The sequence below is a fragment of the Triticum urartu genome, chromosome 3A (genome assembly GCF_056163025.1).
Source record: "Triticum urartu cultivar PI428250 chromosome 3A, HENAU_Tu73, whole genome shotgun sequence".
NCBI classification, from domain to species: Eukaryota; Viridiplantae; Streptophyta; class Magnoliopsida; order Poales; family Poaceae; genus Triticum; species Triticum urartu.
The window spans coordinates 545,050,437-545,068,121 of NC_141875.1; positions in this window are offsets into that span (position 1 = coordinate 545,050,437).

Below are 17,685 nucleotides of genomic sequence, written 5' to 3' on the forward strand. Positions count from 1 at the left end.
CGTAAGCGGAGGATTGCCAATGGAGTTAGTTGAAGATCTCAGGGAGCTACGTTTGGAGATAGTCCCTAGAGTGTTTGTTGCAGCATTGGAAATTCAGTCGACATTATTGGGAAAAATTCGAGAAGCTCAGAAGGATGATAAGGAAATTGCTGAGATAAAGGATAAGATGAGCAAAGGAAAAGCCAAGGGTTTTTGTGAGGATGAGCACGACACCTTGTGGTTTGAGGACCGTATATATGTGCCCAATAATGTAGAGATCAGGAAGTTGATACTCTAGGAAGCTCATGACTCGCCATACTCGATACACCCCGGGAACACCAAGATGTGTTTGGATTTGAAGGAGCGTTTCTGGTGGACTGGTATGAAGAAGGATATTGCCGAGTATGTATCCGTATGTGATGTATGTCTGAGAGTGAAGGCAGAACATCAGAAGCCAGCAGGATTACTACAGTCTATGCCGATACCCGAGTGGAAGTGGGATAAGCTTGGCATGGATTTTATCACCGGATTACCCAGGACCCTATCGGGATATGATTCTATTTGGGTAGTAGTGGATCGCTTGACCAAAGTGGCTCACTTTATCCCAGTGAAAACCACCTATACCAGTGCGAAGTTGCCCAAGATATACATGACCAGGATCGTATGTCTGCATGGAGTTCCGAGGACTATTGTATCAGATAGAGGAACACAGTTTACTTCAAAGTTTTGGCACCAGCTGCACCAGACTTTGGGCACCAGGCTAGAGTTCAATATAGCTTTTCATCTGTAGACAAATGGACAGACCGAGAGAGTCAATCACATTCTGGAGGACATGTTGAGAGCTTGTGCGCTAGATTATGGATCTAGTTGGGATGATAATTTGCCCTACGCAGAGTTTTCATACAACAACGGTTACCAAGCCAGTTTGAAGATGGCACCCTTCGAAGGTTTGTAGGGAAGGAGGTGCAGAACACCGTTGATGTGGGATGAAGTTGGAGACCGTCAGTTGCTTGGACCAGATTTGATCAAAGAGTCAGAAGAGAAGGTTAAGTTGATTCGAGACAGACTAAAGGTAACTCAGTCCAGGCAGAAAAGTTATGCAGACTCAAAACGCAAGGAGGTAGTCTACAAAATCGGATATAGAGCATATCTTCGTGTGTCACCTCTGCGAGGAGTTAAACGTTTTGGAGTTAAGGGGAAGTTACCCCCGAGATTTGTAGGACCATACCGAATTTTGGAACGTATGGGAGAAGTTGCCTACAAGTTGGAGTTATTCAAAGGACTGTGAGGAATTCATGATGTGTTTCACGTTTCCCAGTTGAAGAAGTGTCATGCGGAGATGGCCAATATTACTCCGAGAGATACAGTGCCCCTGGAAGCAATTCAGTTGGATAGTGATCTAACCTATCAGGAGAAACCTATCAAGATTCTCGAGTTTGCCAGTCGAGTTACACGCAGTAAGGTTATCAAGTTTTACAAAGTTCAGCGGAGCCACCATACCGAGGATGAAGCCACCTAGGAACGAGAGGATGATCTTCGGAAAGACCACCCACACCTATTTTCTTGCCAACCCGAATCTCGAGGGCGAGATTCACCTTAAGTGGGGTAGGTTTGTAACATCCCAAATTTTCAATTTGGAATATTATACATAGGTCATCATATGCATATCATTTTTTTTGCATTTTGGCTTTGTGATCCCAAAATCCTAAGCAACTCAAGGACCCACGGAGAGAGTTGGGGATTTTATTATTTTCATATTTGAATTTTCTCAAATATTGAAAGGTGGATCAATTTGATTTTATTATTTTTCTCTCCAAAAATATTTCAAATTGAAATATATGAGAGGAGATAATATGACTTCTCCAAAGTAATTGAAATATTGGAGGAAAATTATTAAAATCAAATAAATTATTTTCTTTGGATTTTATCGCTATTTTATTCGAATTAGAAAAATATGCTCAAAATTGCATTTTAGGCCAAGAAAATGTTCAATTTGTTCTAAATATTCTATTTAGACGGCAAAAATTTGTTTTGGCGTTTTTAGATTTTTATTTTATTTTTTAGAATTTTTCCGGCGGAATCTGTTTTTAAAAAAAGTTAAACGACCTAACGGGCCGTGATCGACCCGGACTCCCGTCGGGGCAGGCTTTATAAGCCGACCGCTCGAGGCCCCAGCCCACCAAGTGCCGCTGCCCCACCCAAACCCTAACCCTAGCGCGCCCGTGCCGCCGCCGCCTTGCCGCCCGCGCCGCTCGCCTGCCCGCTGCCCGCGCCGCTCGCCGCCGCCGCCACCGCCGCCGCTCGCTGGACCCGCCGTTGCTTTTTTCCGGTTTAGGTAAATAAACCGTTCGGTTTTTTAAACCCTAGTTGCGTTTTATTTCTATCTGTTTGGTTTTTGTCGGTTTATTTATTTAGCGGACGTTTGTCCGTTCGTTCGTTCCAACGAACGCTATTTGCCGGTTAGGTTCAGACAGCGAACATTCGTTCGTTAGTCTTTTCTTTTTATTTTATTTTCGGCCAGGGACCTTTCCGCCATTATTTTTATCGCAGATTAGCCCCTGATCTTCAAATGCTCGCCGTTTCTTAACCGTTTATCCAAATCCAGTGAAACCAACGCCAAAATCTTCGTCTGGAAACCCTCTTTCTTTTTAATGAACTTGAAAAAGGTTTTGCCAATTTAAAATTTGGTTTCAAGCAGATTTGTTTTCGAAGTTCTTTTGACCGTAGTTTCAGTTCCGTAGCTCCGATTCGATTGTTTCTTTTTGAAGATCGAATCTCTTCAGTTGATTTGTTAGATTCGATCTTCTTGCTCAAAGTTTTCCCTGTGCATATATGCTTGAGTGCTTATGTAGGCTATTGTTTGTTTGCGCTAGAATTCCCAGAGTGTGCAGTGTGCTACTACGAGTCACTAGGTTTTGCGGATCATCAGCTAGGCAAGTAACACTTTGATCATATCCCTTTTACCCAGTTTTTACGCATTAGTTTCAACCCTCAAACATTGCATGAGTAGGATCTCTTAACTTGTGGGTTTGGGAAGTAGATGATGAGGTAGAACCTATTACCCTTTTTATTATCAAACCCTGGGAGCTACTTCTACGTTATGCTACTTATTGCCATGCTATGCTCGCAGATGAGGATTGGGTTTGCGTGTATCCATGACAAATGTGAGATTATTAACTAAAGGTTTACTTAAGTTGGCTACTTAAACACACACATCTGGGTGGATTGGTTGCATGCACCTGGGGATATACCAGTGCTGTCCTTTTTAGTTCGCCACCCAGGCTCAAAGGGATCACAAGATTATTCATGCTGGAAACTTCCGTGTGCAGCCACAAGCCATCATGGGCTCTGACATAGTTGAGTAAGTTGTGGGAAACCTTTCCATGATAGGCTAGCAGATGTAGGATATTGTAGGTGTACCGGCCTATCTATCGGTTAAGGGGACCTCTTCGGAAAGACTGTGTCTCGGTGATCCGTTTCTCAAACACCATGCAGTGCGAGAAATACAGCGGAGGACATCGAGTCTTGTGGGGAAAAGTGCGCAAACCTCTGCAGAATGTACAAACTAATCATGATTAGCCGTGTCCCCGGTTATGGACATCTTGAGTATCTGGTTCTTGGATTATCATGTGGATCTCATCACTCTAAATTAATTTGTTGGGATGTTAATTACTTTCAATTGGGATTGAGATGGGGATTTACCATTCTCAATGTTTTCAACCACCATGATAGTTAAATAAATATATTCCTTTGTTGTATGAAAAATTGGCCTTTCGCAAAAACATTTTACCCATAGAGCCTCCACCAGCCATATATGCATGTAGTGATAGCATTTACTTGTTCATTTCTCTATTGTGTTATCTTGCCAGCATATTCCATGTGCTAACCCGTTTAGGGCTGCAACATATCATGTTGCATACTTTTCACATGAAGAGTAAGGTGCGCTAGGTCGTTTGTCGTGCACTCAGCTATGTCGTTGGAGTTGATGGGCTCACTTTATCTACCAAGCCTTCCGCTGTTTTCTTACTTAGATGGCATTAAGCCATACTTATTGTAATAAGTTCTCTTTTGAGACATTCGATGTAATAAGTGTGTGATTGCTACTCTGTTATAAATCCTTCAAGTACTGTGTGTGTCAGCATTATCGATCCAGGAATGACACTTATGCACAGAGATTTGACCGTTTGAGGTCGGATCGCTACACATCACTCGTCCCCGACAACCACTCATAAGGAAGGCAATCAAAGAACACCTCATGCTTCAAATTTGTCACACAACGGTTACCATACGTGCATGCTACGGGACTTGTAAACCTCAACACAAGTATTTCTCAATTTCACAATTACTCAACTAGCACGACTCTAATATCACCATCTTTATATCTCAAAACAATTATCAAGTATCAAACTTCTCATAGTATTTAATGCACTCTATATGAAAGTTTTTATTATACCCATCTTGGATGCCCATCATATTAGGACTAATTTTATAACCAAAGCAAATTACCATGCTATTATAAAAAGACTCTCAAAATAATATAAGTGAAGCATGAGAGATCAATAATTTCTATAAAATAAAACCACCACCGTGCTCGAAAAAGATATAAGTGAAGCACTAGAGCAAAATTATCTAGCTCAAAAGATATAAGTGAAGCACATAGAATATTCTAATACATTCCGATTCATGTGTGTCTCTCCCAAAAGGTGTGTACAGCAAGGATGATTTGGTAAACTAAAAAGCAAAGACTCAAATCATACAAGGCGCTCCAAGCAAAACACATATCATGTGGTGAATAAAAATATAGCCTCAAGTAAAGTTACCGGTGAAGGAAGATGAAAGAGGGGATGCTGTCCGAGGCATCCCCAAGCTTAGGATTTTGGTTGTCCTTGAATTTTACCATGGGGTGCCTGGGGCATCCCCAAGCTTAGGCTCCGGCCACTCCTTTTTCCAAAATCCATCAAATCTTTACCCAAAAACTTGAGAACTTCACAACACAAAACTTAACAAAAAATCTCATGAGCTTCGTTAGTATAAGAAAACAAACCACCACTTTAATGTACTATAATGAACTCATTCTTTATTTATATTAGTGTTAAACCTACTGTATTCCAACTTCTCTATGGTTCATACCCCCCAATACTAGCCATAGATACATCAAAATAAGCAAACAACACACAAAAAATAGAATCTGTCAAAACAGAACAGTCTGTAGTAATCTGGAGGTTTCGAATACTTCTGTAACTCCAAAAATTCTGAAAAATTAGGAAGAACTAAATAATTTGTATATTGATCTACTTCAGTTGGAACTGGTATTTTAACGCTCTATGGTAAAAAAATGAAAATTATTTTCGTGAGCGCATACTTTCTGTTTTTCAGCAAGATCAAACAACAATCACCCAAGAAGATCCTAAAGGCTTTACTTGGCACAAACACTAATTAATACATAAAAACACAATCATAACAGAGTCTAGAGAAATTATTTATTAATAAATAGGAATAAAAAGTAAAGAACAAAATAAAATTGGGTTGCCTCCCAACAAGCGCTATCGTTTAACGCCCCTAACTAGGCATTGACAATTTCGATGATGCTTGCATGAAAGACAAGAACTAAAGAACAAAGAGAGCATCATATAGCATGTGAAAAACACATCTAAGTCTAACATACTTTCTATGCATAGGCATCTTATAGGCAAACAAATTATCATAGCAAGGAAAAACTAGCATATGCAAGGAAGGAGAAAGAAACAATAGCAATCTCAACATAACGAGAGGTAATTTAGTGACACGAAAATTTCTACAACCATATTCTCCTCTCTCATAATAATTACATGTAGGATCATAATCAAATTCAACAATATAGCTATCACATAAAATTTTCTCTTCAAGATCCACATGCATGCAAAGTTGACACTCTTCCAAAATAGTGGAATTATCATAAAATAAAGTCATGACCTCTCCGTACCCACTTTTATCAAAAAATTCATAACATTGAATGTTATCCAAATATGTGGGATCTAAAGTTGACACTATTCCAAACCCACTTTCAATATTATTGCAAACATTATTATCAATCTCATATTCATCATGGGTCTTAAATAAACTTTTAAGATTATACGAAGAATCACCCCAATCATGATCATTGCAACAAGTAGTAGACATAGCAAAATTAGCATCCCCAAGCTTAGGGTTTTGCATATTATTAGCGCAATTGATATGAATAGAATTTATAATAATATCATTGCAATCATGCTTTTTATTCAAAGATCTATCGTGAATCACTTTATAAAGCACTTCATCACAATTTTTAGATTCACGGATTTCAATCAAAACTCCATAAAGATAATCTAGTGCACTCAACTCACTAGCAATTGATTCATCATAATTGGATCCTTTAAAAAGATTAGCAAGTGGATGGGGATCCATAAACTTTTAGTAAGTGAAGATGCAAGCAAAAAGAAGGCACATGGTAACACAAGATCAAATGGAAGAGGGGTGAAGCAAAGGAAAAGATTTTCAAAAATCGTTTTAGAAGTAGGGGAGAGGAAAATGAGAGGAGAATGGCAAATAATGTAATGCGAGGGAGAAGAGTTTATGATGGGTACTTGGTATGTCTTTACTTGGCGTAGATCTCCTCGGCAACGGCGCTAGAAAACCTTCTTGCTACCTCTTGAGCATGCGTTGGTTTTCCCTTGAAGAGGAAAGAGTGATGCAACAAACTAGCGTAAGTATTTCCCTCAGTTTTTGAGAACCAAGGAATCAGTCCAGTAGGAGATAACAGGCAAGTCACCTGGTACCTGCACAAACAATCAAGAACCTTGCAACCAACGCAATAAAGGGGTTGTCAATCCCTTCACGGTCACTCGCAAAAGTGAGATCTGATAAAGATAATAAGGTAAATATTTTTGGTATTTTTGTTGGATAGATTGGAAACTAAATATTGCAAAAATAGTAAACGAGATGCGATGTAAATAAAAAGAGATGCAATATAATAAGAAAGAGACCCGGGGGCCATCGGTTTCACTAGTGGCTTCTCTCATGATAGCATGTATTACGGTGGGTGAACAAATTACTGTCGAGCAATTGATAGAAGAGCGCATAGTTATGAGAATATCTAGGCAATGATTATGAATATAGGCATCATGTCTGTGTTAAGTAGACCAAAATGATTCTGCATCTACTACTATTACTCCACACATCGACCGCTATCCAGCATGCATCTAGAGTATTAAGTTCATAAGAACAAAGTAACGCTTTAAGCAAGATGACATGATGTAGAGGGATAAAGTCAAGCAATATGATATAAACCCCATCTTTTTATCCTCGATGGCAACAATACAATACGTGCCTTGCTGCCCCTACTGTCACTGGGAAAGGACACCGCAAGATTGAACCCAAAGCTAAGCACTTCTCCCATTGCAAGAAAGATCAATCTAGTAGGCCAAACTAAATCGATAATTCGAAGATACTTGCAAAGATATCAAATCATGCATATAAGAATTCAGAGAAGAACCAAATATTATTCATAGATAAACTTGATCATAAATCCACAATTTATCGGATGTCGGCAAACACACCGCAAAAAGTATTACATCGAATAGATCTCCAAGAACATCGAGGAGAACTTTGTATTGAGAACCAAAGAGAGAGAAGAAGCCATCTAGCTAATAACTATGGACCCGAAGGTCTGTGGTAAACTACTCACACATCATCGGAGAGGCTATGGTGTTGATGTAGAAGCCCTCCGTGATCGATTCCCCCTCCGGCAGATCGCCAGAAAAGGCCCCAGATGGGACCTCACGGGTACTGGAAGTTGCGGCAGTGGAGAAGTGGTTTCGTGGCTCCCCCTGATATTTTTACAGTATAAGAGTATATATAGGCGAAAGAAGTACGTCGGTGGAGCTCCGTGGGGCCCATGAGGGTGGGGGCGCGCCTACTGATGAAGCTAAGGACCTAGGGTAGGGTCATGGACCTGTCCTAACTGCCCTACCCAAGGACATCTCTAGAAGGAATCGCCTTTCAGTCGACTTGAAGGTGTCCCACTCGACAGACTCGAAGACACTCGACCAAGAAGCAATCACTCGACCAAGACCCAACCACTCGACGGCTAGGAGACCTAAAGGCGCCCCGCACGCTAACGGTCGGTCATTAAGTAGCTTTTATGGTCATCATAGCACTTTATTACTAGCGTTACCAGAAACGCCCTGCCTTAATGTATATTGAACCCTTCGTAACATGGGCTGGCCGGGGTCCTGGCGCACTCTATATAAGCCACACCCCTCCTCCGAGACAAGGGTTCGCACCTCTGTAACTCATACTCACATAATCCAGTCGACCGCCTCCGGGCTCCGAGACGTAGGGTTTTTACTTCTTCCGAGAAGGGCCTGAACTCGTAAACCTTGCGTCCTTACAACTTCTCCATAGCTAAGATCTCGCCTCTCCATACTTACCCCCTACATTACTGTCAGACATAGAACCACGACAGTTGGCGCCCACCGTGGGGCAAGTGTTTTAGCGTTTTGTTGGAGGAGTTGCGATCTTTTCCGACCCGAATCATCATGGTTTTCGATGGAGTTTTGGTGGAGGGCCGCGAGATCCGTCTCGGCGCGCTCACGTTCATCGCCGACGACTCCGCCTGGCTTCAGGAGGCTCTGCTCGACGTGGACGCACTCCCTGTCCGCGGGGCAACACACTTTAGCGCGTCCGTCCGCGGCGTTCTCCTGCGGCAACCGTCGACCCCCTACCGGTCGGCTCCTGCGTTGTCCTCCCTCCCCGTTTCCCGCCGGTCCAAGCGCTCCTGTCGGTCGAGACTTCAGCGGTGGGTGAGACACGCGGTGGCCCGCCAGTCGGCCATCCCTCAAGTCGCGGCGATCGAGCCCGACGAATCCCTCTACGGCCTGTTCGACTGGCTCCGAAGAGACTGCATATGAGTGCGACAGCAGCGATCCGGAGGCAGAGGTTCTGATGGTCGACGGACCACCCAGTCCCCCCAGTTTTACCCGCATCGACGGAGGCACGGGAGGAGGCGCCCCGTCACGTCCCCATGAGGAGTATCTTCCCGAGCCTCTCACGTCCCTGCAGAGAGAAGAACTTCGCCGCCGGAATGTGGATGCGCTGCACACTCCTATCGTTGGAGAAACCCCCGAGGCTCGCGCCTTGGAGGACGCGTGCCTGGCAAACTTGGCCGAGCGCACTCGACTGGAGAACCTCCAGCGAGCACTCGACGAGCGGGCACGACAACGGGTTCCCGAATCCAGTCGACGTCAGCTCTTCCCGCCCCCGCAGGTATATCGGACTCCGATTCAGAATTTAGCAGCTGTGGCCCGTATAGTGGAGTCGATTTAGCCTTCCCAGTCGGAGGCTGGCAGAGGCTTGCTGCAGATCAGAGCGTTACTCCGGGCAGCAGGAGATCAGAATTCCACTGTTTCTCAGTCGCGGAACAGAATTCACAGCAGATCCGTTGCTGCGGACACAATCCAGTCGGCTCACAGCCCGAGATCGCCCCCGAGGCATGAGGGATGTGGAGACCGGCGTGACCAGTATGGGAACCATGAGCAGTATGATCACCGAGTCGATCGTGACGGTCGACGTCGAGTGCCCACGCCTCCCCCGAGGAGCGGGTCGTATGTGCCTCGCCAGCAGGATGACAGGCACCCTCATAGTGGTAGGCGAAGGATTCCAGTCGACCCTAGAGGGCCAGGCTTTGACGCGAGATCCATCCTCGTCCAAGGTCTGGTCGACAGGAACAGGGCTCACCGAGAAAGCCATGTCAGAGATGCGCCAGCCAGCAGCAGAGTACATGTTTCGGGGCCAGAATACTTTAGTAGAGCCATCAGGGCAACTGTGATTCCTCCCAACTTTAGGTTGGCGAATGGAGTCAGTAAGTTCACTGGCGAGTCCAAGCCCGATACTTGGCTTGAAGATTACCGAGTGACCGTCTAGATTGGCGGCGGCAATGACGAAGTGGCCATGAAGCACCTGCCTCTCATGTTGGAGGGCTCGGCTAGAGCGTGGCTGAACCAGTTAGCACCTAGCAGCATTTACACTTGGGAGGATCTCTCCCGAGTGTTCGTCACCACATTTGAAGGTACGTGCAAGCGACTGGCAGGGCTGACGGAACTGCGGTCTTGTGTACAGAAGCCGAATGAAACTTTGAGGGATTACATCCAGAGGTGGATCACGTTAAATCACTCGGTGGAGAATGTGCCCGACCACCAAGCAGTTTGTCCCTTCAAGGAAGGCGTCAAGTACAGAGAACTAAATTTGAAATTCGATCGAACCGGGGATATGTCCTTGAATCGGATGATGGAGATTGCCACCAAGTACACTAATGGCGAAGATGAGGATCGACTCAGGAGTGGCAAGCTCAAGTCAGTCGCCCAAGAAACCGGAGGCAATTCCAGTCAGAAACAGAAGCGGAAAGCGGAGCCAGCGGCTCCCGGGGAGGCCTTAGCTTTGGCCCAAGGAAAGTCTAAAGGGAAACCTAAAGGGCCTTGGAACCCCAAAAAGGTTAAAGACCAGGAGGGAAATGATGTGTTGGACTTACCGTGTCTCGTCCACACGAAGAAAGATGAAGATGGTAATTTTATTTATCCGAAACATACCACTCGGCAATGTCGACTCTTGATCCAGCAGTTCCAGGGCAAGCAGCCCAAGGGTAAGGAAAAGGAGTCAGACAAGGTCGAAGACAAAGAGGACAGTGATGACGGATACCCTCAAGTCAATTCCACCCTGATGATTTTTGCTGATGTTGAGAGCAAAAGTCGACTGAAAGTTATTAACCGAGAGGTGAATATGGTCGCTCCAGCGACACCTAGTTACCTGAAATGGTCTCAGACTGCCATAACATTTGACCAGTCCGACCACCCAACGCACATCGCCACCCCTGGGAGGCAAGCTTTGGTGGTCGACCCAGTTGTTGAAGGCACTCGACTGACCAAAGTCCTGATGGATGGTGGCAGTGGTTTGAACATATTATACGCTGAGACGTTGAAGGGGATGGGCATTCCGATGTCCAGACTTAGTGCCAGCAACATGAGTTTCCATGGAGTCATTCCTGGGAAGAAGGCCGAATCACTCGGCCAGATTGCTCTTGATGTGGTTTTCGGTGATTCCAAGAATTACCGCAAAGAAAAATTGACATTTGAAGTTGTAGACTTCCAGAGTGCCTATCACGCTATTTTGGGCAGGCCGGCTTATGCACGCTTCATGGCCCGACCATGTTACGTGTATCTCAAATTGAAGATGCCTGGCCCCAAAGGTGTGATCACCATTACAGGCAATTGGAAGAAAGCGGAAGAATGTTTTCAGAAGGGTTCGAAGATCGCTGACGCACAGATGGCAGTGGTGGAGTTGCAGGAATACCAGAAGACTGCAGACACGAGTGATCTGTTGAGAGCCAAGAAGCCCGCTATAGAGTCAGCTTTCCGGTCGACTGGCGACACGAAGACAACTCACATCCACCCGACCGACCCCAGCGCCGCCCCAACTCATATCTCGACAACACTCGACTCCAAATAGGAAGAAGCGCTCATCCAGTTCCTCCGTGAGAACTGGGACATCTTCACATGGAAGCCTTCTGACATGCCAGGTGTTCCCAGGGAGCTGGCTGAGCATCGCCTGAGAGTCGACTCAAAAGTAAAACCTGTCAAGGAACATCTTCGACGGTCCGCCGTCCAAAAGAGAGAAGCTATTGGCGAAGAGGTGGCTCGGCTCTTAGCAGCGGAGTTCATCCGAGAAATCTACCACTCCGAGTGGCTCGCCAACGTTGTCATGGTCCCCAAGAAGGACAAGTCACTTCGCATGTGCATTGACTTTAAACATATCAATCGGGCCTGCCCGAAAGATCATTTTCCTCTCCCCCGCATCGACCAGATAGTCGACTCGACTGCGGGATGTGAGCGACTGTCTTTCTTAGACGCCTATTCCGGGTACCATCAGATCCGTGTGTATGGACCTGACGAGATCAAGACAGCTTTCATCACTCCATTCGGGTGCTTCTGTTATGTTACCATGCCGTTCGGCCTCAAGAATGCCGGAGCCACATTCATGAGGATGATTCAGAAGTGTTTACTCACTCAAATCAGTCGGAACGTGGAAGCATACATGGATGATATTATGGTCAAGTCACAGAAGGGTTCCGACCTGCTGACCGACCTTGCTGAAACCTTTGCCAACCTCAGGAGGTATGATATCAAGCTTAATCCATCAAAGTGTACATTCGGAGTCCCTGGCGGAAAGTTACTCAGTTTTCTCATTTCTGAACGGGGAATCGACGCCAATCCAAAAAAAGTTGGCACTATACTCCGAATGAAAAGCCCTGTGTGAGTGCACGACGTCCAGAAGCTTACTGGTTGTTTGGCCGCCCTAAGTCGATTCATATCTCGTCTCGGTGAAAAGGCATTACCTCTTTACTGATTGATGAAGAAGTCCGACAAGTTCGAGTGGACTCCTGAAGCTGATGCAGCGTTTGCAGAGCTCAAAGCTCTGCTCTCCACCCAGCCGGTGCTTGCTGCCCCAATCAGCAAAAGAGCCTTTGCTGCTTTACATTGCAGCCACAGGACAAGTCGTCAGTACGGTACTTATGGTCGAGCAGGAAGAAGAAGGGAAAACCTTCAAAGTTCAGCGCCTAGTATATTATATTTCTGAAGTCTTGACCCCATCGAAGCAAAGATATCCTCACTATCAGAAGCTGGTATATGGGATTTATATGACCACCAAGAAAGTTGCTCACTACTTCTCTGATCATTCCATCACAGTCATCAGCGACGCTCCATTATCAGAGATCCTGCATAACAAGGATGCAACTGGTCGAGTGGCAAAATGGGCGATTGAACTCCTTCCCCTTGATATCAAGTTTGAGGCAAAGAAAGCTATCAAGTCCCAAGCAATCGCAGATTTCGTCGCCGAGTGGATTGAACAGCAGCTGCCGACTCAGATTCACTCGGAGCATTGGACTATGTTTTTCGATGGCTCCAAGATGCTGAGCGGTTCCGGTGCCGGAGTGGTGTTGGTCTCCCCCAGAGGAGATAAACTCAGATATGTTCTTCAAATCCATTTTGATTCCTCCAATAACGAGGCAGAATATGAAGCACTTTTATATGGGTTGCGCATGGCCATCTCACTCGGCGTCCGTCACCTCATGGTCTATGGCGACTCAGATTTGGTGGTTAATTAGGTGATGAAGGAGTGGGATATCAGAAGTCCAGCCATGAATGGTTATTGCAATGCAGTGAGAAAGCTGGAGAAGAAATTCGAGGGGTTAGAGCTTCATCACATACCCCGACTGAAAAATCAAGCAGCTGATGATTTGGCAAAAATAGGTTCCAAAAGAGAAGCCATTCCCAGCAATGTGTTTTTGGAACACATCCACACACCATCAGTCCAGGAGGATCCCTTCACGGAAGAGGCCCCGCAACCAAAAAGCGCCACGGATCCGACTAAAGTTGAAGTTCCAGCTGTGGTCGATCTGATAATGGAAGTGCTGGTTATCACTCCCGTCTGGACAGAACCGTACATCACACACATCCTAAGGAAAGAACTCCCAGAAGATGAGGAAGAGGCTCGACAGATCGTCCGCCGACCCAAGGCCTTTACAGTCATAAAGGGACAGTTATATAGGGAAAGCGCGACTGGGGTCGGCCAGAAGTGTATCACACCAGAAGAAGGTCAGATGATCCTTAACGATATCCACTCGGGGACCTGTGGTCATCATGCGTCCTCTCGGACCATTGTGGCTAAAGCATACCGAGCGGGGTTCTACTAGCCACGGGCCAATGAGATGGCTAAAGAGATAGTCGACAAATGTGAAGGGTGTCAGTATTACTCCAATATGCCGCACAAGCCCGCGTCAGCCCTGAAAACCATTCCACTCGTCTGGCCCTTCGCAGTTTGGGGGCTGGACATGGTTGGGCCACTGAGAACAGGCAGGAGCGGCTTCACTCATGTGCTGGTAGCAGTCGACAAGTTCACCAAATGGATTGAAGCCAAGCCTATCAAGAATCTCGATGCTTGCACCGCTATCAGTTTCATCAGAGAGTTGATATTCAGATATGGAGTTCCGCACAGTATCATCATGGACAATGGGTCAAACTTCGATTCAGACAAGTTCAGGGCCTTTTGCGCCTCTCAGGGCACTCGGGTCGACTATGTTTCGGTCGCTCACCCCCAGTCGAATGGACAAGCAGAAAGGGCAAATGGCCTAATTCTCAAAGGACTGAAACCCCGATTGATGCGCGATCTCAAGCACGCAGCAGGTGCATGGGTCGACGAGCTCCCATCAGTCCTTTGGGGATTGAGGAGAACCCCGAATCGATCGACCGGAATAACCCCATTCTTTCTGGTCTACGGAGCCGAGGCAGTCTTACCGAGCGACCTGCTTCACAATGCTCCCAGAGTCGAGCTCTACTCAGAAGATGAAGCAGAACAAGCCCGGCAGGATGTAGTCGACCTCCTAGAAGAAGAAAGAGAAATGGCCCTGATCCGATCGACCATCTATCAGCAAGATTTGCGTCGATTCCATGCCAGAAACGTGAAGAGCCGAGCCTTCCAAGAAGGAGACTTAGTCCTTCGAGTGGATCAGCAGAAACCACACAAGCTTGCTCCTACTTGGGAAGGCCCCTTCATAGTCACCAGAGTCCTCCACAATGGAGCATACCACCTCTACAATGTCGATCGCCAGATTGATGAGCCACGAGCCTGGAATGCGGAGCTACTCTGCCCCTTTTATACTTGAATTCTCACTCGGGCGAGATGTAATAAGAAAAACTCCTGTAGTTTATTTATCAAAGACAAGAGCGTTATAATTTTCCCAGTAATTATTATTGTTTTTGTTTGCGTAAGAAATCCCCCAGCGGGTGGCTTAGCTGTGAATCCGCTTCGCCTAAGTTTGAAAAATCCTACCGAGTGGAGAGCAATCCTCCCACTCGGGGGCTTAGCTGCGAATCCGTTTCGCCTAAGTTTGAAAAATCCTACCGAGTGGAGAGCAACCCTCCCACACGGGGGCTTAGCTGTAGTCCAGTACTCGCCTAAGTTCTCCCACTCAGAGACTTAGCTGCAGTCAGGCACTCGCCTAAGTTTGAAAAATCCTACCGAATGGAGAGCAATCCTCCCACTCGGGGGCTTAGCTGCAGTCCAGTACTCGCCTAAGTTCTCCCACTCAGAGACTTAGCTGCAGTCAGGCACTCGCCTAAGTTTGAAAAATCCTACCGAGTGGAGAGCAACCCTCCCACTCGGGGGCTTAGCTGCAGTCCAGTACTCGCCTAAGTTCTCCCACTCAGAGACTTAGCTGCAGTCAGGCACTCGCCTAAGTTTGAAAAATCCTACTGAGTGGAGAGCAACACTCCCACTCGGGGGCTTAGCTGCAGTCCAGTACTCGCCTAAGTTCTCCCACTCAGAGACTTAGCTGCAGTCAGGCACTCGCCTAAGTTTGAAAAATCCTACCGAGTGGAGAGCAACCCTCCCACTCGGGGGCTTAGCTGCAGTCCAGTGCTCGCCTAAGTTCTCCCACTCAGAGACTTAGCTGCAGTCAGGAACTCGCCTAAGTTTGAAAAATCCTACCGAGTGGAGAGCAACCCTCCCACTCAGGGGCTTAGCTGCAGTCCAGTACTCGCCTAAGTTCTCCCACCTAGAGACTTAGCTACAGTCAGGCACTCGCCTAAGTTTGAAAAAACCGTACCGAGTGGAGAGCAATCCTCCCACTCGGGGGCTTAGCTGCAGTCCAGTACTCGCCTAAGTTCTCCCAAACACATCTCAATCCTCAAGGACGACGAGGGGCAGGTCGACTGCCACCTTCTCCTGGAGAGCTTCACCACAAATACAATGCGCGATTCATCCCGCTCTACCGTAACGAAGTATGAGTCGACTGCCACCTTCTCCTGGAGAGCTTCGCCACAAATACAATGCGCGATTCATCCCGCTCTACAGTAACGAAGTACGGCTCGACTGCCCCCTTCTCCTAGAGAGCTTCGCCACAAATACAATGTGCGCTCCGTCCCACTCTCCAGTAACAGGGTGTGGGTCGACCGCCGCCCGCCCCTGGGGAGCTTCACCAAAAATACAAGGCATGGGTTGACTACTTCCCCCTCCTTCGGAGCTGCGCTGCGAATACAGAAAGTTGTCTCGAATAAAGATTGGATTCACTCAGTAGGAGATTCATAAAGATATTCAACGGTAAACCAAGTTCAGATAAAATCCTAAAGGTTCTGGATCACGGATCAAGGTACTCGGGCATGCGGCCCGAAAAAGTTTAATGGTTACAAAAACCACTCGGCATTCCGAGGCAAATTTAAGGTAGGACACAAGAGTTTGTTCACTCCGCGAGAGGAGGGATGGCAGGCTCAACGAACTCGTCCAGGTCGACGCCATCGGCAATCCAAGTGGCGGCAGCTATGAAGGTCTCCATAAAAGTTTGGAAGTCGTGCTTCTGGGTGTTTGCGACCTTGATTGCGGCCAGCTTGTCTTGTCGCACCTCCTTGTAGTGGACACGAACCAAGGACAGAGCCACATCAGCGCCACAACGAGCAGAAGACTTCTTCCACTCCTGCACTCAGTCAGGGATTCCGTTAAGTCGAGCCATCAGAGACTCAAGATCGTTTTGGAGCGTAGCCTCTGGCCAGAGTGCCGGGTCGATCCGTGACATGGCGACCTTCAGTCGAGCCAAGTAGTCCACGGCACCATCGATGCGAGATTCCAGTCGGAGCAGATTCATGGCAGTTTCATCTTTCACGGGAGAGTTGATTGGATCTAGACCTGGTTCGATCCGCCCAGTCTCCTCTTCAAAGTTCTGGCAAAACTCTGCATTCACGATCCAAGGATAAGTCAATTTTCATACACTGAGTCGACACAAAAAAAATCAGTCGGAACTAAATGTGCACCTTCAAGCTTGATATACGACTTCTTGGCAAGGCTCCTCAGGTAGCTCTCCAGATCGTCCCTCCTACGAGCGACGCCTTCCATCTTTTCGGTCAGGTTGAGGTTCTCCTTCTTCCAACGTGTGCACTCCCTGTTGGCTTCATTCAGAGCAGTCTTCAGCCTGGTATTCTCTTCTTCCAACTGGCCGACTGAAGCCAGCTTCTGTTCGGCCAGAGCGGTCCTGTCGTCAGCCTCCTTCTGGGCAGCAGACAAATCCTGATCCTTTTTCACCAAAGCCTCTCTCAGTTTTTCTGCAAAGAAATGATGATTGATTCAGAAATAGCAGAAGGGTGCTCGAGCCTAAAACTGACCAGTCGACAGACTTGTATTACCAGCGGCGCCGTCTCTGACCGTCTGCAGTTCTGTCCTGGCCAGCTCCAAGTCAAGTTTCAGTTGAATCTGCTGACTTTCCAAATCAGCGAAGCGAGCTCCAAGATCACAATATTTCTGAAATCAAAGGGGAGAAATTATTCCACAGCAAAAAATGACAAATACTAAGACTATAGTCGACTACCCACAGTCCACCATAGTCTCGGGGACTACACCCAGTGGGTGCACTTTGCGTGCCCCCACCGATTCTGATTCCACTCGACCGCCGCCGGAGTCGAGTTCAAAAAAAAAGAAGAAAGAGAGACAAAGTAGAACTCAGACCACGGTCGACTGCCCGCAGTCGACCGCGATCTCGGGGACTACACCCAGTGGGTGCACTTTGCGTGCCCCCACCGGTTCTGATTCCACTCGACCGGATCGAGCGGAAGAAACAAACTACCAGTTCGGTTTTACTCGACAAAATACAAA